At 35.1% G+C, this 13615-nt stretch overlaps 1 protein-coding gene across 7 annotated transcripts in view; it reads left to right on the plus strand.

The window, feature by feature from the left end:
• Nucleotides 1-378: 378 nt before the first annotated feature.
• The window catches only part of esrrga (estrogen-related receptor gamma a), a 253288-nt gene continuing 240051 nt past the window's right edge, over nt 379-13615 (plus strand). For 2 of the 7 annotated variants that reach the window (XM_088624755.1, XM_088624756.1), the window contains exon 1: nt 3578-3744. The gene's annotated coding sequence lies outside the window, so the exon portion shown is untranslated. Of the gene's footprint in view, nt 470-3577; nt 3745-13615 lie in introns of those variants that run through there. The other 5 variants (XM_088624754.1, XM_088624748.1, XM_088624746.1 and 2 more) reach the window with 5 other exon arrangements.

Below are 13615 nucleotides of genomic sequence, written 5' to 3' on the forward strand. Positions count from 1 at the left end.
CAACATAATTTAAACGTATTTTATTTAACAAGGATAAGTAACAAGGAGCAAAACGAACAGCATTCGAGTCTCCTTCCAAGCTGTCATTGAGAAACAGGCAATGAGAATGACGTCCTGGGTCATACTGAGTGTGGGCTGATACATTACGCAAGGAGGGACTTCACAAGTAAAAATATTTTCTGCATGCATGTTCTGGGTTGTTTACTTCGGAAATATTACTTTTCTTGTAAGATATCAAGTATATATTTTTAAAATTTCATAACGTTCATATTTTACTAGAAATGAATGATCTGCATGCTACTGAGGTTTTCATTGGACCCCTATATACAAAGTGCAAGCGTCCAGTTTAAGGAGGTGTGCGTAAGACTGCTATGCTCCTACATGGAGCGGACCTCAATAGAGAGAAAGCGGCTTCTGCCCCTTTAAATACCAATTTACCTGGACACCCGCTACAGATCTTACTTACAAGGTAACCAAACCTTTCTATATAAAGTATGCTAACATCTGTTTTTTACATCTTATTTTAAACCCGTTATCCCCCCGCCCTGCCACTTCTATTTGATCTTAACGGGGTTACCACAAGAAAAGCAAGCAACAATTACAACTAGGTTAATAATTAATTTCGCACACATTTCATTTGCAATGCGTGGAGTTGTTAAGATGCTCGATGCTTAAAGCCCTAGTCCTGTCTTTCAGCTCTACTAATACAGTGACTAGTATTCTGCATTGTTATTTAAAACGTAGCCTGTTACCGTTTTATTGAACATTCCCAGGCTTGCTGCACACTGGTATCGTAACTTGCGACGGAGGTGCTGATGAGGGATGCGTATCGTTTTGCAAGTAGAGGACTTGTCCTTGAAATGTTTGGTAACATTGAGAGGTGGGCTAAAACAGGCCCGGAGAAAAAAATCTTTCCTTTGTGTGCCACAGAAATGTTCCTCTTGCTTCAGCCGTGCTTTTCAACCTGCATGGGGCTGCTTCAGTTGGAAGCATGCTGGATGTGTTTTGTTGTGGTTGATGTGACACCCTCCTGGTTGTAACGTGCACCTGTCATGACGCACAGCACCCCCCGGTACAAAACCGACACCTGCTCTTATACTTGTCAGAAATTCCAGCACACAGCAAAGAATGACGAAGCACGAGGGGATTTTGCTGTTAAAACGCAAAGAAGTTGAAGTTTTTTTCAAGAAAGTTTGAAGTTTTCTATTTTTTTTCTATGACTGCAGTCGCATCATTTCTTTGTTCATTAGAGTTTCTAATCATTTAGATATTATATTCAGATACACCTAATCAGAATAATATGTTGGATTTATGCGAGATACTTATACATCTCTTATAAATATAGTTATATATTAATGACCTTCTGTTTTGTCTAAGGGTTTTGTGCTTATCTTAAGATCTAATTGCTAAATCTATCCTTTTGTCGGAGAGCTTTGCTCTTAGTGAATCCCTAGTGACTAGAAAAAAATGTTACAAACTACAAATGCCACAGTTGTATTGTATCAGATGCATGTGTGTTTGTACATGGGGACACCTGTAAATCTTCATTAGTGCAATGTAACACTCACCATTTTGTACAGGTATTAAATGAGTGATTGTCCATTAAATATGAGTATTACTCCTGTAGAACATGTACACTGTATTTACCTCTCACACAGAAGGCTGTGTAGGGCAGAGAGTTGTCAGAATCTGGAAATAAAAATCTCATAATGTACAAATTAAAGGCAAAGTTCTTTTAAATCAGAAGCTGGAAAAAAAGCAGTAGGGGAGTGCGCAGTACTGTAAGAACCATGACTGCATGGAAAGAGATAAAATATAATAATCATGTATTCTTACTTACTTTTTACATGGTATGGTATTTTGTGTAGGAAATTGCAAAATAAGTCATCAGTGTTATGTATGATGGAGTGTAGACTACAGATAAACTGATCACAATAACAAAAAAAGTGGCCAAAAGTAAAAAAAAACATCTAGAATAGAAAATGAATTTAAATTCCATGACAGTTTTTTTTTCATAAAAACAGTAGTCCTTGAGAATTTGTTAGTGATGAGGAAAGTTGCAGACCTCTATTTAGAAATACTTAGAATAGCCATTACATCATGGACATTGCTCAAGACAGTGGAGAACACTTATGGAAAAATGAAACTATACTTATTTGTACTGCCTAGGGTATATTATATGGATGTGGTATTATGCAAATCTGAGGTTGTTTTAGTGTGCAACTTGAAGTCCTACTAAAACAGAAAATGCATTCATCGAAAACCTCTAACCCATTCTTCAGTATCTTTAGTATGTAAAAACAAAAAAAAAAACATGGAAGGTGATTTGCAGATGAAAGTTTGCTTTTAAAGCATAAACTTTAAAACATAAACTTCCTAAATCAGAAAGAAGCCCATACTGGTTTTAAAATCGCTAGCTTTCCTGATTTCTTGACTTTAACCCTCCATTGGTAGTTAGGGGACAAGTTAGGCAAGAAGGTGCAAAAGATGATTACAGAGATAATATTTCGTTATGTGATTTGCACTGAATGTGCAGACACAAGTGGAAAAAGCTGACGCTTTATGGCAGAGTGCCTAGAGTAAGCACATGTTGAAAGAGGGGGTGGTCCAGTGAGGAAAACTTATTATAAAATACCAAAAATCACATAATCTGTTGCATTTTCTTTTCAGAAGGTTAACCATTGTCTACAATTATTGCTTTATTCTGATTCTGCCTTAGGATTTCTCAAAGGTCTCTGGGTGTCTCTATATTTTTAATCAGCAATGATTTCATAAACTAAAATGTTTTCACACAGATAAAGGGTATATACAGTATAGCTATTACATCATGGACATTGTTCAAGACAGTAAAATTAAATGTTAATTGTGCTGCCTAGGGTGTATTATATGGATGTAGTATTGTGAAAGTCTGAGTTTGTTACATTCATCTTTATTGATCTCTGCACTGCATTGATACAGTACCAAATGACTACATTTAAGTGTTTGCCATAGAAAAGATCATGATGCTTCATATAAACTAAACCAGTTTTGGTAAAACCCATGTGTTCTCACTACCATGAAAAATAACCAAGCAAAACATTAGATCAGAAGGCAAAAATTGTTTATGTGTAAGTTATGAAATTAAGAAGAGATGCTTCCTATTATTTCTAGAAGAAAAAAACACTGAAGAGTTTTAGCTTATTTTTCTGTTAAGGAGTGTTCCAAGGCCGGTGATGAAGCTGATTTGTCTCTCATGGGAATGTGCAATTTATATGGTATCTTCTCTTTCTGTTTATAGCATGAAAAACAGAAAAGCACATAAACATTAAAGGGGAATGCAAACAGTATTTGTATGCCCTGTACTTCAGTGCTACTATGTTGTATATGAGGAGATAGAGCTTTTCGGACTATAAAGTGAATAGTTCAGACACACGCATGTGAAAGTCAGCTTCCATTCCAGGGTCTGGCTCCGGCTTCCTTGAAATGTGATGCTCTTGCTTTTCAGTAAAGCTTTTTCTTTTCTGCAGGGTTGCAATAGGAGCCTAGCTGGTGCTGTGTACTAGTACAGTAAGTGTAGTAGCCCTTTTTATAGGATCAAGAGTTGCCAAGATCTGTCCTCCTTAATGATTTTGTAAAAAAATTCAGATCGCGATCAGAGCAGTAGAGGAAGTGCTGCGTGTAGCTGCACTAAAGGGGGGAAAAAACACTGGCAAACGTTTGTCCTTGAAACTGCACCAAAACTCTTGGAAGAAACCAGGAACCTGTGTAAGTACTGTACATTTAGATTCGTCTGGTGATGGTAGGGTTTGGTAAATGTGCTGCTTGACACTGACCTGCCAAGGAAAAGATACCTCTCGTCTGATGTAATGTGAAATAATGTGATTTTCTGTGCAATCTTTGTGTTTCCTGACAAGGAATTTGAACAATAGAATGTGCTCTCTTTCTTTTTAGGCAGATGCCAAACTTTTTGTCTGTTGTAGTCAGTGTGACCCTCCACAGTCAAGTGTATTTTTTCCTTTAACTATCTACTGGTCAGTCTTGTAAATGGTGATATTGTTTACACATAAGTAGTTCTCTTGTGTGATTTGTGAGTCCAGGAATGCATGCATTGTGCATTGTTGTGTTGATTTAGAAAAGTTACAAAATGCTTACTTGAAAAATAATTTCAGAAGGTTTCCTGTTTAACCAAACAGATTAATGTCGTTTTTTTATTTTAAGCAAATATTATAATATTTAGCTAATGTACTATATATATTTCAAAAATCTAATTTATTTCACTTTAGCTTTACAGTATCATTAGCAATTAAATATTTTAAGTATAATAGCTGCTCTTTAAATTTGTGTACTTTTTTGACATTTTTAATTTTAGATGGTAATTTTTCTTTTGTTCTGTACTAACTCTTCTAATCTTGTATAAATAATAATCTTGGTTTCAGTTTACCTTTGGCAACTTTTCAAAAGTGTGAGTTATTAAGATAAATATGACTATTTTGTTTCTGCATATTTTGCTTTTGCAGAGCATTTGCAGGAATTTTGCTTCTCCAAAACAGTTAGAACAGCCATTAGGATACAGACTGATCCTGTTGTCTTTTGTAATGATCTGAGAATTATTGTAGTACAGTAATTGATAATAATCTTAGGAGGTAAGGTGGTTATTTATATTGGTAGTTCTAATCACTGTTCAGAATAGGGATTTACCTTTGTTGAATACAGGTTACTGTTATATACTGTATTGTACTTAAGAAATGTTCTCTTCCCTAAGACCTCCTCTCCCTGATACAGTAAATAATCCAAGACTGCTCCTCATTAATAAACAAGGGAATTCTGCATTCCATTTTACTAGTGCATGCTAAAACCGGTAACCATGGCTTCAGCTGCCACAAACTGCTGAGTTCATTGGCTTGTTGTAAACAATACAAATGAGTGGTCCTACCAGAGCAATCAGACATGAAATTATTTTTAATGGGAATTACTTTAAGGATCAAGTGCAACTATAGCACACCCAATTTAAAGGTGCAAGGGTCTTTTTCTTTGGATGTTCAGGAAACTATGAATTGGCACCTTCAAGATTGTCAGAAGTACAGCTTTATGCATTTCTATTCTATTAAATATTTACTTCAGATACACGGTTCAATTTTCTCAGCAAATCACTGCAATATTTGAAGTGTAAATGTTTTCTTGTTGTTAAACACTGGTGCCATAGAGTATCCATCAGATTGAAGAGTTTTTATTTCACATTGCTTTTTTTATTTATCTTGTCTATCCTGGTTTCACTCCTATAGTTCTTCAAACGTTCCAAAAATATAATGAATATGTTTAGAGTGTTTATATGCCTTCAGTGAAAGTACTTAACCTCCCTGTACAGTTTAACAGTGAAATCGACTTAAAACGTCAAACTTTGGTTTGGATTAAGCTGCTTTGTATTCGGAAAATATTGCTTCGAACTGTGGCATCTCCTTGATATAAGATCAGTCTCCATTTGTATAACATTGTATTGAATCGCTTGGCTGCATGTATCAAAGAATCACTTTCGAAGTTCAGAATTAAGAAGTGATTAAGAAACCTACTGTATAAGGTTATTTTTGTTTATTCCAATTAACTGATTGACATTGAGTCATTGCCAAAAAATGACTGAAAACTAGTTCTAATTTATATATCTTTGAATATTAAAGTCATAAAGATGTAACACATGAAACCCCTTGGTGAAAAGAATTTACAGCTGTAGTGCTATCAGGTAATGTAGGCTATTCCTACAGAGTGTGCATGCTATAGATGTTGATAAGAGAACTGAGCACAGGTCAGTGGAAGTGTAGGCAATCCCTCCTGAAATTTTCAAAGGATTTCTTTTCTCACCCAATGAGGAGGCGAAAAGCAGATTCAGACTTAATGCAGCAGTTGTCCACTTTTTCATATTCTTTGTTTGAATGAATAAGATATCTATTTTTTCTTTATCTGAGCATTAAAATTACAATGTACATATTTTGTCATCTAATATGATTAATTAGCAACTGGACCAGCAACCTTTGTTATTTAACTTCATACTGTATGTCGGCTGGAGCTAAGTTAAGTATCCCTGCAAAGGGCACAATAATGTTTGACTTTTGATGAGTGTTTTTTTTAATACTTACAACAAAATACATTTTTTCTTTTGAATTATAGGCATATCAATATTTATTAGCTCTTCATGCAACTGAAAGGCAGAACCATCTACTCCATTCTGTACATACAATTGAAACCGCGGTTTCACCTAAACTTTGACAAGTGAAACTGGCACATGTTAAAGAAGGGATGAATTTCAGGGTAATGGTGTGTTTTAAGAACATGTAATCACTATTAATATAGGAACAATAAGAAATGTGGATTTTTGTTGTTCACATGGTTTAAATGATTAACACCATGGATTTTAAACCATGATTAAAACCATAAATTGAATTTTTGGACAAAGTCCATATTCATCTGCATAGAAAGGAATGAGAACAATGGAGTAAATGGTGTTAAAAATGTTCTGTGCTTGATGCCATGATAATATCACAATAGAATATTTATTCCAGTATGTTCCAAAGTACCTAATTTGAAGATCCGTTTTTGATCCTTTATATGCGGGAGACATTTGTTCCATAACACTGACTTACTTAACAGATGGTGATGTCTTTAGCAGTCTGATTAATTCTACTGAAGTACTGGGTAACTGTAAATGCTTTGCTAATAATTTGAATATTTCAAAAATGTTCTCCAAAAAGGTCAGCTAATTGTCATTTAGTTTATCCAATGTACGTTTTTAGGTTGCATATATTTATACACACAAGTTTTATATGTATGTGAGAAGGCTTTTCAGTAAATGCATGTCCTTTTGTTTAACTTTCTCTGCAGAAACCCATTTATCATTTGGACATAAAACAAGACCAGACGTGTCCTAACATCTGTCTAGACTGGATACAGAAATAACCAATAGCTTATATATAAAACATTTAAACACTATCCATTCATTATCTAGCTGCTTGCAATGAGAACAAGGCAAGATACACCCTGGAAAGGACACCAGTCCATCACAGGGCACTCAGATACATGGCACTCCATAAGTATTGGGACAACAAAGTTAAAGACCTCATTATTATGTTACAGTCAAGCAATTTGTATATCTGATTCATGTGAATGATAAGTTCAGTTTAATTGTACTTGTAAATTTTATTTTGGAGTAATTCCTTCCATACATTTAATCATAAAGACATACTGAATTAGAACATATTTGTTCTATCTAGTGATTTCAGGTGTTAAAGTATTGGGACATATTCAAGTACAGTAAATGTCAGCAGTTTGTTGACATTTGAAGCAACTGTATGATGTCTGTCATTCAGTACTCTGCCCATTTCCTCCAGCCATTTGAGTTCCTGTCCATTCTTGGCATATTCTCATTTAATGTTTTTCTTATGTAAAAAGCTTGTTCCATTAGATTTAAATCTGGAGATTGACTTATCTAGCCGATTTGAGAGACTTTTCCTTTTTTTTTTCTCCTTGGTAGAACTGGTTTTATATTTTCGGTATTGTCAGTCTACATAGTAAAATACCACCCAAGAGGTATGGAAGCAGTTTATTCTACAGTACATAAGCAGACAAAATGTTTTCCGGTAACTTTCAATTCCTTATGCTGCTGCAATCATTAGTTACAGCATTAATAAAGATGAGTGAGCCAGTTCCAAAGGTCGCCTTGTGTCCTGCCCATGCTTCATGGATGAGACTGCATTTTGTTTAGTATCTGCCATTCCTTTCATGCTGCATACTTTATCCTTCCTGTTACCAACTGGTTTTAGAGCAGACACATACAGTAGGTTTAAACTTATAGAAACTTTGATGTTATGAATAAACAGCTGTTGCTTTGGAGTTACAGTCCTTGCAAATGGTCCTTCATTTTTTACATACCAAAAGAACAGGCATGTTCAAAATCTTAGTCTAGGAAATTGTGAGTGAAAGATATAAGGGGTCTCAAGTCACATATCACATACCTTCTTCATCTTCTAGGGCCTGCTTTATTAATATTTTGAGAAAACAACTTAGCCTGAAGAATAGGTCATCCCTTTGATTGAAGACATACATTTCTCTTTTATCAATCCATTCATTCTCTACTCACTTCTTTCAATTCAGGGGTGTGGGGAGCCAGAGCCTATTCTGGCAAGCAATGGTTGCAAGGCAGGATAAAGCTTGGACAGGACTCCAGTCTATCAAGGAAGACTGACAGAGAAGGCGGACTGACATAACCACAGACATGCACACACTCACACCAGTGGCCAATTTTCCCAGAAGTCAGTTATCATACCAATAGGTTTTTGGACTGTGGGAGGAAACCAGAGCACCCAGAGGAAACCCACAAGAACAAAGAGAGAACATACGGACTCCATAAAAAAAGAACCCTGGATCCGGAATTGAACCTAGGAACCTAGTGTCACTGTGCCACTCCTTCAACCCTTTTATGTGGTCAGATATTTTAGTTGCATTATTTTTAGCTAAGTCAATGAGTAGCAACATTCTAACAGCAGAAATATTGGCTGAAATTAATCATTGAGGATATAGTCAAAATAAAATCTATTTCATTGATATTTTTCAAGCAGCTTGTATTTTTTCTGCAGTGAACAGGAGAACAATGCTACATTTGGGAGGGTAGGAAAGGAAAGAAATATTAAGTGTTTTACTAGTGGATACCACTTCACATTATCTTTCTTCTAATAATAATGTATACTGCAAATTTAGTTTTGATTATTTAGATGAATATTTCCAGTCCTTAAACTTATGTCATTATGAAACTTATTTACTGTACATCTACATACTTCCATCAATGTGATCGTTTTACATTTGTGCACTGTCCTCCTACTGTAAATTAAAACAGTATTTTAAAATGTATTTTATTCTTTCCATTCGATACCCAGAGGAACAACTAAGGTTCCATGTGTCATTATTATCCTCTTTGCATAAAATTGTGTTCTAGGTTAAATTTTTGAAAGATATATTTTATTTGCCTTGAGAATTATGAATTGCTGGTTCATTATGCTGGTAGAAGTCCCGACTTCTGCTCCGTCTTTACTGTCTGTTTATTTGTATCTTGTACTATGTTTATTTGAGTGTAGGTACAGTATGTGTGAAGTGCTGGCAGCAAAATAATCAGGCTCTATTTCAATCTAGTCAGTTAACATCTCTTTATAATATAGTGAATCTGGTGGTCATGAATAACAAAAGAATTAAAACAATATAATTTTAAGACAGTATATATTTGAGTAATATCAGTTTTAAACTGTTTTATAAAACAACCAATCATCCTTTAGTTTTTTAAATCTGTAGTTGGTTGCTTTTTGAGATATATTTGTACACAGGTTTTTTTTGTGAGAAGACACAAAAACACAAGTTTTCTGGAAACACAATTCCATTTAATTAAACTTTCTGCATAGAAACCTATTCATGAACTACCTGTACACATAAAACAGGACCAGAATTAGAAAACACGTGTTCTGAGTGGATACAGAAAATATCTACAGTAGAATACATTAACTAAAAACAACAAACAATGCATTAGAAGCAAATAGATTTGACAATTGGCATGCATTTCACATTTTAATTACCTGCATATAACATACTGAATTTCATTTTGGGTACTTATTTTTAAATATTTAAATTATTGGTCTAGTAATATGAATATTTCTCTTTAATTTTATAAAATTAGTGATGTTACATAAAATACTTAATCTAACATCATAAGAAGATGACTCCTGAAAATTACTAAAAGCAAAGAGTTTATGTAATTTAGTATACTTAGTGTATATAGTGCATAGTGAAACTGTGAATACTTAATATTTACAGTTTGGTTAATTTCAGCATTCTGATGTAAAGATTTAACAAACTGGACCTCTGTTTATATCTATTGTTTAGTGTTAAATTAACTTATTAATTGTTTCCTTTAGTTTTTCTGTTTGTATAGCAGTTTATTTTAAACTTTATGATTGACTTAACCCTCTTTTTCTTCACATTTGATTGTTTTGCCATGAACATATTTGTCAAGGAATTATAATTTCATAGTTCTTTGATAGGAAACAAAAAATCCAATTAAAATTTAATATATAATCTTTATCCATTGTAAAAAATATTGGTTTCAAGCAGAAAATTATCCGAAAGTGCTAACTGCAACAATAGTATAGGTGGAAGAGTACTTAAGAGTAAAAAGTATGAACAGGTCATAGTCTTCCTGATATTGATCCCCATCATAGAACTTGATGATATTGCAGTTTGTACAATTGATATAATATGATATGCCTCGGTAACAAAGAGTTCTATTACACACATACAGTACATATCACTTAAAGAAATGTGCTAGTTTTATAGATATCTTGTCGAATCCAGCATGTCTTAAAAGTCTGTTTTAGGGATGCACCGATATGGAAATTCTGGGCCAATAACAATAACCGATAATTAACAGCTTGTTGTGGCCAATACAGATACCGATAATCAATAATTTTACTTTTTACTAGCAGCAACAGTCAGATCGCCCAGTTTTGGCTGTTTTGAGAACCCAAAATTAGCAAGTAAAGTTCCTCGTTTTCTCTTGGGCATTATTGTCACTTTTCAGTAACATACTGTATATAGAAGACTGAATGTCAATGGAAATTTTCTCAGCAAATTCACTGCGTGCCTTTTTTTTAGAAAACTTAACCAAGAGTGACTTGTTAGTTTGTCTGCTTGTCAGGTGAAATCTAAAGAAGAAATGTTGCCTACTTTTGTAGGCGCTGCCATGGCCTTGATCAGTAATTGTATTAAGTTGCTTAGTTATTTCTATGGCAACAACATGCTCAAAACAGAAACATAAATGTAGTCTATACCAGAAAAAAAGACACATATAAATAGGACATTTTATAAATTGACAGTTTCCATATTTTAGAGACCCCCCCCAAATTTCCCAAATGGTCTCTTCGGGGGAGCTCATGCCTTATTCAGGGGAGCTAAGCTCCCCCCGGCTCCCCCATAATCCGCATCATGACTTGCAGTATATACTGATGGAAAAAAGAAATGCAACACCTCTTCCACACTCTGGCCCTCCCGTCTGCATGGAGCAGGCTGAATAGTGACTCATCTGTGAAGAGGACCTGATGCCACTTCTGACGAATCCATTGCAGCCTCTGTCTGACCCAAGTCAGTCGGGTGTGACGTCTAAGAGGTGTGAGCAGAGGGCCTCTGACAGGTCGCCTTGCTCTAAGGCCAACAGCATGGAGCCTCACTGTCCTGTCACTGATGCAGGCATTGTGTCTGCCGGCCGTTTCAGCAGCAGTATGGGTGGGAGATCTGAAATGATCTCTCAGATTGACAGTCTGATGTGTTGGTCCTGCTCTGGTGTGGGCACTCAAGGATGACCGGATCTTGGACGGTCATCTGTCCTGCTGGTCTGCTGAAACCTTCTCTGCAGTCGAGACACAGTGAAGCGGCTTACTCCATAGTGTCTGGCAACACTGGCACATGACATGCCTGCCAATGGCCCTCTCCCTTGCTTCTGGTGACATCCGAGGCATTATGGAATGCACAAAAGACCGACTAAGTGTGACCTTTTTCTTGCAGTGCTTGCAAGCTTTGAATTAATTGTAAAAGTGACCTGATCAGGCATTGTTCCACCTGGACCTCGTTGGGTAAAAGTGCACCTAAAGAGCTTTCATGTGGTTAGCAATGCCTCACTGCACAAGCTGTGTTGCTGGTCATAGAGCTTAAAACAAATTGACCACTTTTTGTGAAAGTACATAAGCTACAGTATAACTATAGTATTCTCATTCCAGAAAATGTTGAATTTCTTTTTCAATCAGTATACTGTATATAGTAGAGGAATATATACAAAAAACATATGACATCTGTGACATTTATAACTTATCACTCTTTCATTTGGAACATCACTATTCCAATTATGACACCTTGTCTCAAGGCTTTTTAATAGAGCTATCTACTACAATTCTGTCACAGTATCAAGAGCTGATGAACAGCTTTTTGTATGTCTTAGCTACTGTATAGTAATTGACATGAACAACAGATACTAGGTTCTTCAAGACTGAATTTTGAATAAGATGACATGAGGGCTGCATTTCTACATTTAGAGGACCAAATTTAATTCTGTATTTAAATTAAAAGGGCCACGCCAAATGCAAAAAAGGGGGTAATTACCATGGTAAATGTTTAAAGTTTCTTACACATTAGTTTGCGTTACATTAGATTTACATTAATTTAACATGCAATGCAATGTTAAATTTCATTTGGGGCTGTAACATTTCAGCAATTGGTTATTTATTATTCCATACAGTCTCACATTAAATTAATGGGTTAAAGTTATAACTGATATTCAGGAAGAAGGCCTGATCCTAATCTTGAACACTTCCTCTCACCTAGGTACTGTATATACAGTAAGTCTCGTACCTGGGACTTCCCATAGTGTATCTCTCTCTTACCCCTCTCACCACCACCTCTGCAGCAATTCCCTTCAATCTTTGCAATCCTCCTTCAGCTAGGTGAACTACACCAAATTCACTCTTCCATGTATTAGGATCTATCCTAAGTACTGAACTAATAAAAGAACTTCATAATTATTTTATATAATTAAAAAGGTGGTGTGCAATTTTTTTAGTGACAGTTAATATGATGAGTTTACTTGATTATGTATTCATTGTTGTCAGAACTCTAAAAACTGTAAATAGAAACAACTAAAATTATGATGCCATGTTAAACATTATTTCTATACAGTATATACCAATGAGATTGTAAACAGAAAGGTGTAGGCTCTGTTTTTTTGTGCTTTTTTTGTCAATATGTGCTTAAAAGGTGCTGTAGATTGAAGTTGTTTCTTTAAAATGCAGTTCGGCTGGAGATAATCCAGACAATTAACAACATGCAATGATTAAGATGAAAAGGGGCTTATAAATACAAATACATGTATGGCTACAGTGTATGTTAAATATGGATGCCTGTTCAATGTCCACTATCTAGCACTTTTTGGTTTGTCAAAGAGGAATCCAGTAGAAGGATGAGTCTATTGTCTTTCTATTCACCTCTCTCTACTTCTACAGCGTGTCTTCCTTGCTGTATACTCTTTTAGACAATAAAATTAATAACATGGGTTATAATAACAAGGGAAATTGTAGGTATGAAATTGATTGGCCATATGGTCTTGAGTTAGTTTGGGTCTGCTTATCTTGCTATAATCTGTTAAAACTCCACTTTAACAATTTCATTGATAGAAATATAGGGTTAAAGTGTTGGTGTTTTTTTTATTTTAGAATTCAAAGTGTTAAGGACCATCTTACAAGGTCCTAAAAAGGTCTTAAAGCCCCTTTTATGGTAAGGGGACACCATCTCAACATTGTTGAGACTCCTATACAGCTTTATATATTATACGTATATTGTATATAAAAACTATACTTGTGCATGTATACAGTTCAGTATACTGTATATACACAATGTTCTTTCCTTGACCCCTCTATTAAGTGCCACTTAGGCACACGTCAGAGAACAATGATAAGAAATGGTTTGAAAATGAAACATTTGAACTGTGCAAACATCAGTTGCCTCCACAAGAACCATTATCTGAATCAAGCAATATGTATTTTGCTCTAGGACTTACCTTTAACAT

The sequence above is a fragment of the Lepisosteus platostomus genome, chromosome 3 (genome assembly GCF_059453375.1).
Source record: "Lepisosteus platostomus isolate fLepPlt1 chromosome 3, fLepPlt1.hap1, whole genome shotgun sequence".
In the NCBI taxonomy this organism is placed as follows: domain Eukaryota; kingdom Metazoa; phylum Chordata; class Actinopteri; order Semionotiformes; family Lepisosteidae; genus Lepisosteus; species Lepisosteus platostomus.